Here is a 13,068-nt window from a genome sequence, read left to right on the forward strand (position 1 = left end):
GGTTTTTCCTACAAGCCTGTGTGATTTCCTTTTTTCCTACGACACCACCCACCCAATTCACTACACCAGTCATTAAGGATTTTCATTTTATTTTTGCCTTGGCTTTAATTTTCTGTTTGATTTAGATTCCTCCCCTATTCCTCCTTTCCTCACATGAAAATCAGGAGAAAGAGAAAAAACCCACTAAGCTATGTAAATGTCTTTTTATGAATTGGGCCTCTTGAGAGGAGAGCTTCATTACTAAGGAAAAATGAACCTTCTGCCCCTGTGATTTGGTAACGGAAATGTGCCATTTTATAAAGTCTTAAGCATTGAAAAAATCACATAATATATAAACTGTTTAATGTTATAATCACTTGCTATTGAAGAATAGAAGGCATGGACAATTGCAGTAAGTTACTAAAAGCAATAATAGCTTTATTTTTAGTGCTGATGAATTGAATTAAGTTTGGGTCAGGTCATAAGTGTACAAAATGTCCACACATATGTATGTAGGAGTTGTGGTTCATGTGCACACACTTGAACAATTCTATTAGATCAATGCACAGATTCGTAACTTTAGGACCTCATAGTAATGAGATTCATTATTTCAGGTCTCTAAAGAACTTGTGAACTTAGCCCCCTGACACTTCTCCTTCCCTACCCCCATCTCACCTCACTTCTTCCAGGGTTATAATTTTAAAGATAATCACATCTTGTGTTCCTTTAAAAACGTCTATTGATTCTCCATTATGCGCAGAATGGGCTCCAAAACCCCTTAGTGTGGCAGAAAAAACTCTTATACACCACCCCTGTCTATCTCTAGACTTCATCTCCTGCTCCTGTATCCAATACACATTTTACTCCAGCTGTGGCAAACCTCTTTCTCTTCTTTGAAGACGCTGTGGACTCTTCTGTGCCTTTGACCCTCTGAACAACAACTTCCCATTTCCTCTTGACATGCCTTCACACTTCCTTCTGTGACACGATAAATGTGAAAAGGACTAGCAGAGGGCTTGGTGCAGAGCAAGGGCTTAGTAAATACACACTGAGTGAACGAATAGACAACTGCGTTTGCAAATTCAAAGGAAGACCTTTGTTTTCTAAATGGGTTATGTTATGGTTGTTTATAAGTCAGCTGACCCCAGCATGACTAATATTGTAATATTGTGTAATACTGATTTTATACGAAAGCAGATATATTCTTTGCTTCCTTAAAAGCTCCCAGGGGCAAAAGAGGACCCTTCTTTCTTGATAATCCTCACAGTAATTATTTCCCAGGAGGCTACTGCTCTGTCAGCCTGGGGGAGCAGAAACACTGGGGAAGGGAGAGGAACGGAAGTTTGGGCAGGAAAGTTGATATTCAGGAGTGAGGCTTTGGGGGCAGAGGCCTGGAATGGTAGAGGTTCTGACAGAGGTTTGTATCTAGTTTTCCAGAGCTGCCATAACGAAGTACCACAGATGGGGTGGCTTAAACAATTATGAGAAATTTACTTTCTTACAATTCTGGAAGCTAGAAGCCTGAAATCAAGGTGTTGGCAGGGCTTTTTCTTTTAAGGTCTCTCTCCTTGTCTTGTAGATAGTCATCTTCTAAGTGTCTTCACATCTTCCCTCTGTGTGTGTCTGTGCCCTAATTTCCTCATATTACAGGGATGCCAGTCAGATTGGATTAGGGCCCACCCAAATGACCTTATTTTAGTGTAATTATCTCTTTAAAGATCCTGTTTTCAAATACAGTCACATTCTGAGGTACTGGGGGGTTAGAACTTCAGCATATAAATTTTGGGGAGGACACAATTCAGCCCATGACAGGGTGGTAGTGGGGATAGCAGTGGGTGCTCACAGGAGGGCAGGGGTTATGCCTTGCCTCAGCATTCCTCACAGTACCTTCCTCCTGGTGTTTTGGAACATGTTTTGGAACTGAGTGACAGTCTCCACTTAGCAGTGAAATAAGATTCTGATTATTATTACATTATGAAAGAATACACTATTTCAACATGTATTGATACATAAGCTTTCCCTGACAGCCTTTTTTCATGTGATTTATGTTGACATTCTCATTTAAATAATTGCTGAGAATACTGACTATGATCAAGGAGTGAAGCCTTCTCTTGTGCAGCCCTCCTGTGAGTTGAGCAAAGGACCATGACTTTTAGGTAGGTTTACTTAGCTAATTTTAAATCCACCTAACTATGTTGCCATGCAGGCCACATTTCTCTGCAAAAATGTTTCATTTACATGTTTATTTCACTAAAGGTCTCCATGAAATTTTCATTTACATGTTTATGGTCAACCTGATTCCTAAGAAAAATTCCTGTAAGACTTTGGTGGGGGTCTTACAATGCAGACACAGTATGTCTCTAGTTTCATCTCCACTTACCCCTTCCATGACCTTGTTGCAAATGCAAGTACTGTGGATCTGGCTTGTCTGACTTGTTCTCAGTGAACCATGCCGGTGCCTCGTAATTACCATTCTCTAGTGTCCACAAGCCACATTTTAAGTAATCCTTCTGGAACAGTGACATCTACTTCCCTGGTCTACAGCTCCCTGAGGACACATGAACACTGACGTTGAATAGACAAGTAGGGCTAAAATGTAGAGGTCTACACAGCTGCCCCCTGGGCAGTGGGATTAGCTGGAGTCATACTAGAAATTGTGCCAGGACAGCTCAGATCTGAGACAGATGACTCATGTGGTCACAGTCTTGCTATTTATTATTCTTCTGACATTATATTACATTTTAATGTATTTATTTATATGTACTCTCACTCTAGAAGCCAAACTCCCTGAGGGCAAGAACTTTGCCTGTCTGGTTTGCTGCTCTATTGCTAGCAATCAGATTAAGTTCCTGATACTAAGCAAGTCATTTAGATACTTTGAAGCTAAAATTGCTCATAGTCAAATGATAATACCAGTATTTGTTCTGCCTAACCTCAAGGTCATTGAGAACATCTAATGAGATGTAAAGGCAGCTTTACATTTATAATTTATAAACTGTAAAGTGGCTTGTAAAGATAAGATAGGCAGCTATATGAGTATGTGCTTTTGACTGACAGGAAACAAGATAAGGAGACATATATAATAAAGATCTTTAATGTCACACAAGGTGTTCAGACTTGATGAAGTACAGATCAAAACTTTAAAGGAATCAATTCACTTCCTGGGTTGCCAGCTCACAGCTCAGCTTTTTTTTTTTTAAACAAATGTTGAATTTGATTAGAGAAATCTAAAATAAAATAGCTCTAGCTATATTTGAAAGCACAAATTGCTGAATTTGCAGGTGGCATATGAATCCATCTTCTCTTGTTAATAAACTCTTTCAAAGGTGGGTCTTCCCTCTCAGATGAGTCCTTTTATAATGCCCTTAGGTGAAACTTGAAAGGTTGCTGAGAATTCCTTGAAGCTCTTTGTTTAAATAATCACATGAAAATATCCCTCTTAAACTCCTCTGTCAGCAGACAATTGCCACAAAGCAGAATGAATTTTACACCTTTTGGGAGTCCATTAATTTACTTTCAGTGGCATTAAGTAATGAGGACTCTTATAGGCAAGGTCACAGTTCCATTTTATATCAAACTATCCTTTCTCATGTATGATACATGAAGCACATTTCTTGCTCAGGGCAAAATGTTTTATTAAAATTATTTCCTTTGTTCTTTTGTGTAGATGGTCCTTTGTGACAATAAAGATCGTCTGCGTGACATATCTCTTTAGGACAGCCATTGTATAATTATACTAATAGAGCTTAATCTAATGCTACATTAATTTTCTTCCATTATTTTCTCCAAGAAGGATACCACTATTGTTTACATGACGATGCAATTTCTTTCTTTCTTTTTTTTCTTTTAACTGTGGAGATTTATATTAAGGGCAGTGGAGGACATAAATTTCAGGGTATGGGGAGTCCTTTCTTAATCCTCTGGGTACAGAGGATCCCTGATAGTTAACAGCAAACAGACCGATCTTTGTATTCTACCTCTCCACCTCACTGCCATGATTCTATTATTCAGCCATTCTTGATGAAAGGGAAAAAAAACACATCCTTCAGCAAACAGGAGTATATGGCTGGATTGTCTGACATCAGAGCAATCCCCTCTGTCACTTGGACTTGGGTTTTTACAGGCGTTCATCCAGACTACTGTAAAAGCCTCTCAGTCGGTCTCCTTGCTTGTCTCTGCTCACTTGAATCCATCCTTCCCTCTGTTGTCTGAGAGATCTTCCTAAAATACCAATCTGATTATGTCATCCATTCTTTACTCCCATTAAAGTTCCCCAACTCCTCAGTGTGACATACAAAGTTCTCCATACCCTGTCTTCGGAGTGGCTTTCCAAACTTGACCCTCCTCCCATACTGCTAGCATTCCCAGATGCCCATAGGGAAAGCCCAAATGTACTTTCTCTCTGAAAGTTCTGTGTTGACAGTTAAAGTGTTATACCAAGTGAGGTAATACTGTTGTCTTTCAATTCACTGATGCCACTTTTGGTATGAGCTAGGTCCCTAGAGAGCAATTATGTTAAATTCATTTTCTAATAATATGAATGACTTAAGGAGTGAAAAATAATCAGTCTTTAATTTGTACTTTGTGAAACTTACAGTGAGGTTCATGGTAGCTCTAAGTCAGAAAGAAGTCATTTGGAGATGAGATCAGCAATGTCTTCATGTTTCAGGAGGTGGCAGCTTAAGAATTAATAAAGAAACTGACATCATCTAGAAAATATTAGGGGGAATTTTCTTGAAGGCAAGTGTGGTGGGGTGATTAAGAGCATGGGATCTGAATTTACAATGTCTTAGATTCACACAGAACACTCATTTATACGTGTAAGCTAACGTATTACAGTAATGACTCTCAAGGAATCATGCCTCTTGTGTGCATAGCCTTGTTGAGTTCTATCCCATATTGACCCTAGACTTGGAACATCAGCAATGTGACATAAAAAAAGGTTTGAAGACTGCTTACTCATTGAGGCTTGCCTTTGTGGCTGCTCACTGAGAACCCTCTCGTTACTAAGTGAAGAAGTCTGGGCTAGCCTCCTTGAAGATGAGAGACCACATGGACCACATGGAGAGAGGCCCTGCTGTCCTAGCCCTCCTAGATATATATATAAGTGAGCCCAGCCAACACTGCACGGGGCAGAGGTGAACCATCTCAGCGGAGCCCAGCCCAAATCACTGACCCAAAGAACTAGGAGCAAATAATTACTGTTTTTAAACCACTATATTTTGAGGTGGTGTTATACACAGTAATACCTACCTGATATGCTGGAAGACCAAGTTACTTTTTTTTTTTTCTTGTGGATTTGTTTTTATTTTTGTTGGGCTATAGGGGATGGGTTGGGAAATATCTCAGCAAATTATGCCCCACTAGGGACATGTCCATTCTGATTTTCCTGGGACAGCTTTTGGAGCCTTTTTTTTTTTTCTTGGAGCTGCTGCTCTTGCTGGCAGCAGCCTCTTCAGGTCCTCTGCTGAGTGGCTCCTCCTTGGAAGAGGATTTCCTCTTTTTCTTGGAGACACTCTTGTTTCCTGACTCTTCAGGGTCACTAACTGGTTCCTCTTTGGGGAAGGATTCTTCCTCTTGGGAAGACTTCCACTGCCAGCTGTCTGTTCAATATCACTTACTAACCAGATCCTCCTTGGAAAAAGCTTTCTTTTTCTTGGGTTTGGAGAAGGAGACAGATGGGTTTTCCATTCTCCTGAAGAGCCTCCTGGGGCTTCTGCTGCTGCTTCTTTTTGGGTCTTTTCATCTGTCTCCTCACATTCCTCCAGAGTACTACTGTTGTTTTCTGAAGAAGCCAGGGCAGTTGCAGCCAGCTGTTTCTTTTCCTTCTTCAAGCGTTTCTTCTCCTGTTTCTCCAGCTTCCTAGTAATCTCAGCAGCTGCTTCCTCTGCCTGAAACATTGCCTCCTTCATGACATCCAGATTCTTTCATGGAATCTCTCCAGTCTTATAGAAGGATAGCCACAAGCAGTGTCTGCTTGTACACTATAGAAGCAGAGTAGAGTGGTTGCAACAGAGGCTGTATAGCCCACAAAGCTTAAAATATTTAGTGTCTGGTTCTTTATAGAAAAAGATGGCTAACCCCTGATATAGAGCTCTGTAAGTTCATGATACCTCGGGGGGACAATGTAATGCTGTTAGAGGGAGATGGAAGGATCTGTCTGAGGAATCAGGTTATTATAATGGATCTCATGGAGGCCTCAGTATAGGGAGTGCAAGATGCTGGGTCAGGCACTATATATAGGAGGCAACAGGGCCTAATGACAAGTGAGCAGGTTTTGGAGTCTTGGCCCTGCCAGTTACTACCTCTGTGGCCCTGAGCAATCATTTTAACCTCTCTGAGCCTCCGTTTGCTCATCTGTAAAATGGGATTCATCGAACCAGCTCATGGCTTCTATTAGAGAATTAGTGATTATGTAAGAAAGATACTTAACACTTAACCTGCTACAGAGTAGATAATAACTGTGGTATGGTCTATGTGTCCCCACCCCCCAAGTTCATATGTTGAAATCTAATCCCTAAGGTGATGATATCAGAAAGTGGGGCATTTGGGAGGTGGTTAGGTCATGAGGGCTCTACCCTTAAGCTTGGGATTAGTCCATCCGTTGCCTAAGCCTGACACCAGTGACATCCTTTCTGTCACTATAGATTAGCTCTATAAAATTCTCAAATGTTATGTAAGTGAAATCTTACTGAATGTAATCTTTTTAGTGTGGCTATTTTCACTCACAATCATTTTGCGGTCCATCAAGTTATTGTTTGTGTTCGTTATGCATACATTTTTCTTGTTGAATAGTATTCCATTTCATGGATATACATAAATTTGGTTTTTATCTGTTGTTGGACATTTAGTTTGTTTCCAGTTTTTGTATATTACAAAAAGTGTCTATGAGCATTCATGTGCAATTCTTTGGTCAGGGATGTGCTTTCATTTCTCTTGAGTAAATACTTAACAATGGAATAGCAGATATACATGAAACTTTTTAAGAAACTGTTAAGATTATTCCCTGAATAGCTGTATTTTACATTCCCACAAGTAGTGTATCAAAGTTCTACTTGTTCCACATCCTCACAAACATTTAATATGGTCAGTCTTTTTAATTTTAGTCATTTTAGTGAGAGTGTGTTGGTATCTTATGGTGTTTTTAATTTACATTTACCTGAAGACTAAAGAGGTTGAGCATCTTTATCTGTGCTTATTTGTCATCTGTACGTCTTCGTTTTTTGAAATATCTGTTTAAATAGCTTGTTACTTTTAGATCTGGTTATTTACATTCTTATAAACTTGTAAAGTTCTTTTTATACTCTGGATACAAATCCTTTGTCCAGTATAGCTTCTGCAAATGTTTTGTCTCAATCTAACCCTTGCCTTTCTTTTGAGAACAACAATATTTGAAGAACAATTTGTTTTTATTTGAATGAACCAAATTTAATGGTCTATTTATTTTGTTTTTTATAGTATAGTTTAAAAAACTTTGCCAAACTCAAGGTCTCTAACTTTTCCCTATGATTTCTTTTAGAAGTTTTATAGTTTCAGATTTCACATTTATTTCTGTAATTCATTTTGAGTAATTTTTAAATAATGTGACATAACAATTAAAGTTTACATTAAAAATAAAAAAAAAGATTGGGATTAATGCCCTTATCAAAGAGGCTGTGGAGATTTCCCTAGACTCTTCTGTGAGGACACAACAAGTCTGCAGCCCGGAAGAGGGCCCTCCCTTGACCATGCTGGCACCCTGATCTCAGACTGCTAGCCTCTCCAACTGAGGGAAATAACTTTTTGTTGTTTATAAGCCACCCAGTCTATGATATTTTGTTATAGTAGCTTGAATGGACTAAGAAACTATTACTACTGTGTTGGCCAAGAAGAGAGAGTTTTGTCAGCTGTGAGAGACTTGGCTGCTAGAATTTACAAGCAGCCCGTGAGGACACAACAAGTCTGCAGCCCGGAAGAGGGCCCTCCCTTGACCATGCTGGCACCCTGATCTCAGACTGCTAGCCTCTCCAACTGAGGGAAATAACTTTTTGTTGTTTATAAGCCACCCAGTCTATGATATTTTGTTATAGTAGCTTGAATGGACTAAGAAACTATTACTACTGTGTTGGCCAAGAAGAGAGAGTTTTGTCAGCTGTGAGAGACTTGGCTGCTAGAATTTACAAGCTTTCATTACACTCAGAGTCAAGTGGGTAGCTGTTCCCTGGTTCTACGCTGTCCTTCTTGGGAAAGGGCCCTGGTGGTAAAAGTTCAGAACCCAAGACAGAAGTCTTATTACAGTGATAGGGAATGTCCATAATAATAAAAATAATGGTGATTTAATTGAGTGCCCACCATTGTCAGCTGCTTTACTAAGCATTTTGCACACATTATTATTTTCTTTTTTTGGCCTCAGTTTTATTGAGAAATAATTGACATACATCACTATGTATGTTTAAGGCATACAGCATGTTGGTTTGATGTATATATATACTGTGAATAATTGACATACATCACAGTAGGTTCAGCAAATATCCATCTTCTCATATAGATACAATAAAAAAGAAAAGAAGAAAGAAAAAAGAAAAAAAATTCCCTTTGTGATAACACTTAGAATTTACTTGCAACAACTTTCCTATCTATCATACATCAGTGTTAGCTATAGTCATCATGTTATACACTACATCCCTAGTACTTATTTACGTTATAACTGGCGGTTTGTATCTTTTGACCACCTTCCTGCAATTCTCCCTCCCCCAACCCTCTGCCACTGGTAACCACAAGTCTGATCCCTTTCTCTATGAGTTTGGATTGTTTTTTGTTTTTGTTTCGTAGATCTCACATATAAATGAGATCATACAGTATTTGTCTTTCTCTGTCTGACTTATTTCACTTAGTATAATGGCTTCAGGGTCCATCCACGTTGTTGTAAATGGTAGGATTTCCTTGTCTTTTGTGGCTGAATAATTTCTTTATCCATTCATCCATCAATTAATACATAGGTTGTTTCCATGTCTTGGCTATTGTAAATAATGCTGCTATGAACATGGGGTGCAGGTATCTCTTCAAGTTAGTGTTTTTGTTTCCTTTGGATATATTCCCAGAAGTGGAATTGCTGAATCATATGGTAATTCTATTTTTAATTTTTTGAAGATCCTCCATACTGTATTCCATAGTGACTGCACCAATTTACAATCCCACTAACAGTGCACAAGCATTCCCTTTTCTCCATATCCACAGCAGAGTTTGTTAATTCTTGCCTTTTTGATGATAGACATTCTAACAGGTGTGAGGTGATATCTCATTGTGCTTTTAATTTGTATTTCCTAATGACTAGTGCTATTGAGCATCTTTTCATGTACCTGTTGGCCTTTTGTATATCTTCTTTGAAGACATGTCTCTTCAGATCCCATACCCATTTTTAATTGGGTTGTTATTATTATTTGCTCTTGAATTGTGTCAGTTTATTATATATTTTGAATATTAACTCCTTATCAGGTATTTGGTTTTCAAATATTTTTTCCCATTCCGGGATTTTTTTCATTTTGTATTTGGTTTCTTTTGTTGTGCAGAAGCTTTTTAGTTTGATGTAGTCCCACTTGCTTATTTTCAATTTTGTTGCTTGTCCTTTAGGTGTCATATCCAAAAAATCACTACCAAGACCTATGTCAAGGAAATTTATTCCTATGTTTTCTTCTAGAAGTTTCATGGTTTCAGGTCTTACACTTAAGTCTTGAATGCATTTTGAGTTACTTTTTGTGAGTGCTATAAGATATAGATACAGTTTCATTCTTTCATATGTGAATATCCAATTATCCCAGCACTATTTATTGAAGAGACTGTCTTTTGTATTGTTTTTCTGTTCTCTATTTCATTTATTTCTGCTCTAATCTTTATTAGTTACTTTCTATTGCTAATTTTGGGCTCAGTTTGTTCTTATTTTTCCAGTTCCTTAAGGCATAGAGTTAGGTTGTTTATTTCGGATTTTTCTTGCTTCTTAATATAGGCACTTATTGCTGTGAATTTCCCTCTTAAGATTGCTTTTGCTACATCCCATATGTTTTGGCATGCTGTATTTCCATTTTCATTTGTCTCAAAAAACTTTTTATTTCTCTTTTAATTTCTTCTTTGATCCACTGGTTGTTTAGGAGAGTGTTGTTAATTTCCACATGTTTGTGAAATTTCTAGTTTTCTTCTTGTTGTGGATTTCTAGTTTCGTGCCATTGTGGTCAGAGAAGATATTTGGTATGATTTCAGTCTTCTTGAATTTGCTAAGACTTATTCTGTGGCCTAACATATAATCTATCTTAGAAAATGTTTCATGTGTGCTTGAGAAGAATGTTTCTGCTGTTGTTGGATAAAGTGTTCTCTGTGTGTCTGTTAGGTCCATTGGTCTATAGTGTGGTTCAGATCTGCTGTTTCCTTTTTGATTCTCTGTTAGATGATCTATCTATTGTTGAGAATGGTGTGTTAAAGTTCTCAACCATTATTGTATTATTGTTTTTTTCTCCTTTTAGCTCTGTTTTTGCCTTAATATATTTAGATGCTCTGCTGTTGGGTGCATAAATATTTATAATTGTTATATATTCTTGATATATTGACCCTTTATCATTATATAATGACCTTCTTTGTCTTTTTTTTAAATCAGTTTTAGTTTAGAGTATATTTTGTCTGATATAAGTATAGCTACCCCTGCTTTTTTTTTTTTTTTTGATTACCATTTGCTTGAAAGGTCTTTTTCCATCCCTTCACTCTCAGTCTATGAATATCTTTAAGGCTAAAATGACTCTCCTGTGGGCAGTGTATTGTTGGATCTGGTTTTAATACACATCCAGTCATTCTATGTTTTGTAATTGGAGAATTTAATCCATTATCCATTTAAAGTAATTATTGATAGGTAAGGATTTACTATTGCCATTTTGTTAATTGTTCTGGTTGTTGTATAGATTCATTGCTCTTTGTTCCTTATCCTGCTGTCTTTTTTGCGTGTGTTTTGATGTCTTTTGGTATCAGTATGCTTCGACTTCTTTACTGTGTTCTTCTTGTAATTACTACAGGATTTTCCCTTGTGGTTACCATGAGGCTTACATAAAATATCTTAAACTTATAAAACACTATTTTAAACTGATAACGACTTAACTTCAGTAGAATTTGTAAACTTTTCCTTCTCCTCCCCCTCACATTTTAGCTAATTGCTGTTATAATTTACATGTTTTAAAAAAATATTATGTAACTAATAACATATTATTACAGTTATGATTACTTCTGCTATGTTCTTTTTTTTTAACTTTTAAACTAGATTTGTAAGTGAATTATACACCACTATTACTATATTGCAGAATCTAACTATGACTATATACTTACCCTTGCCAGTGAGATTTATGTTACCTTTTTATGTTTTTATAATATTAATTAGTGTTCTTTTACTTTCTTTCAAAGAACTCCATTTAGCATTCCTTGTAATGTAGGTCTGGTGGTAATGAGCTCCCTCAGCCTTTGTTTGCTTGGGAAAGTTTTTATTCCTGCATCCTTTCTGAAGGACAGCTTCACTGGGTATGGAATTCTTGGTTGACAGTTATTTTCTTTCAATATTTTGATTATGCCATTTAATTCTTTCGTGGACTGAAAAATTTCTGTTGAGAATTCTCTGATAGTTGTATGGGGGTTCCCTTTTATGTAACTTCTCTCTTTTCTCTGGCTGCTCCTAAAATTCTTATTTTGTCCTTGACTTTTGACAATTTAATTATAATGTGTCTCAATGTAGTCTTATTTGGGTTCAGCCTATTTGTGATCTTTTGGGTCTTGTGTATCTGGATGTCCATTTCTCTCTCCAGGTTTGGGAAGTTTTCAGCCATTATTGTTTTAAATATACTTCCTGTTCCTTTCTCTTTCTCTTTTCCTTCTGGAATTCCCATAATGTGAATCTTGTTTCTTTGCATTGTGACCCGTAATTCCCATAGTCTTCCTTTACTCTTTTTCACTCTTTTTTCTTTTTGCTCCTTTGAGTAATTTCTAATTCCTATCCTCCAGGTCACTGATTCTTTCTTTTACATTTTCATATCTACTTTTGAAACCCTCTATTAAATTCTTCAGTTCAGTTATTGTATTTTTCAACTCCAGGATTTCTGTTTTTTTTGTTTTTGTTTTGTTTGTTTTTGATGGTTGCTCTTTTCTTGTCAAACTTTCATTTTGTTCATGCATTGTTTTCCTGATTTCATTTAGTTGTCTGTGTTTTATTGTAATTTACTAAACTTCCTTAAGAGGATTATTCTAAATTTTTTGTCTAACAGTTCATAGATCATTTCTTTAGGGTCAGTTAGTAGAGCTTTATTAGTTTCTTTGGTGGTGTCATATTTACCTGATTTTTTGTGATCCTTAATTCCTTACATTAGTATCTGTGCATTTGATAAATCGGGCTCCTCTTCCAGACTTTGCACATTTGCTTTGGCAGAGACAGTTCTTCACCAGTCAGTTCAGTTTGGGTTACTGTGTGTGTCTGTTGGTAATGTCCTTGGGCAGGTGGGACCTGCTATTATGGTCTATTTTGAGGGGAGGCAACTGTTTGAACTCTGAGGACAGGGATGAGGGGAGTGTGCCTCTGGCTGAGAGGAGTTGGATAGGATTGCTGGCTTGGTTCCCTACCCAAGTCAGGATGGACAATGGGCTCTGCAGCTGTCTGGATTCTCTGGTCAGGCTCTAATAGATGGCTGGGACTGGGTACCATATTCGGTAGCAGTTGGGGTATGAATTAGCTTCCCTGCCCTGGCAGGGCAGCAGGACAGGACCCAGGTCCTGTACAGCTCATTGTTTGGGGAACCAAATTAGACCTGAATGTGCACTGAATTCCCGGTCAGGTGAGGCCACTGATTTTGCTCTGTAGATGGGGAAGCCATGGACTGTGCTCTCTGTTCAAGTGCCACTGTATGTAGGGCTGTTGAATGTGCTACACAGTTTCCTGTGTGTTCTGGTTAGGGTCCCTGGTCAAACAGGCTGAAGGCTGTACTCAGCAATGAGTGGGGCTACAAATTCCCTGTCTGGGCACAGTAGGGAAACAACTCTAAAGCCTGTAAAGCTCTTTGTTGTCTTAACTCAAGCTGACCCACACCCCAGGTT

The 13,068-nt window shown here is 37.8% G+C and overlaps 1 protein-coding gene and 1 pseudogene across 3 annotated transcripts in view; both read right to left on the reverse strand.

Annotated features, from left to right (window-relative positions):
- KCNMB2 (potassium calcium-activated channel subfamily M regulatory beta subunit 2) overlaps positions 1-13,068 on the reverse strand; it is a 252,881-nt gene that overhangs the window by 128,284 nt on the left and 111,529 nt on the right. The gene's annotated exons all lie outside the window — the stretch shown is intronic.
- Positions 5,299-5,891, reverse strand: LOC115857543 (nucleolar protein 56 pseudogene; annotated as a pseudogene).

The sequence above is a fragment of the Globicephala melas genome, chromosome 4, assembly GCF_963455315.2.
Source record: "Globicephala melas chromosome 4, mGloMel1.2, whole genome shotgun sequence".
Lineage (NCBI taxonomy): Eukaryota > Metazoa > Chordata > Mammalia > Artiodactyla > Delphinidae > Globicephala > Globicephala melas.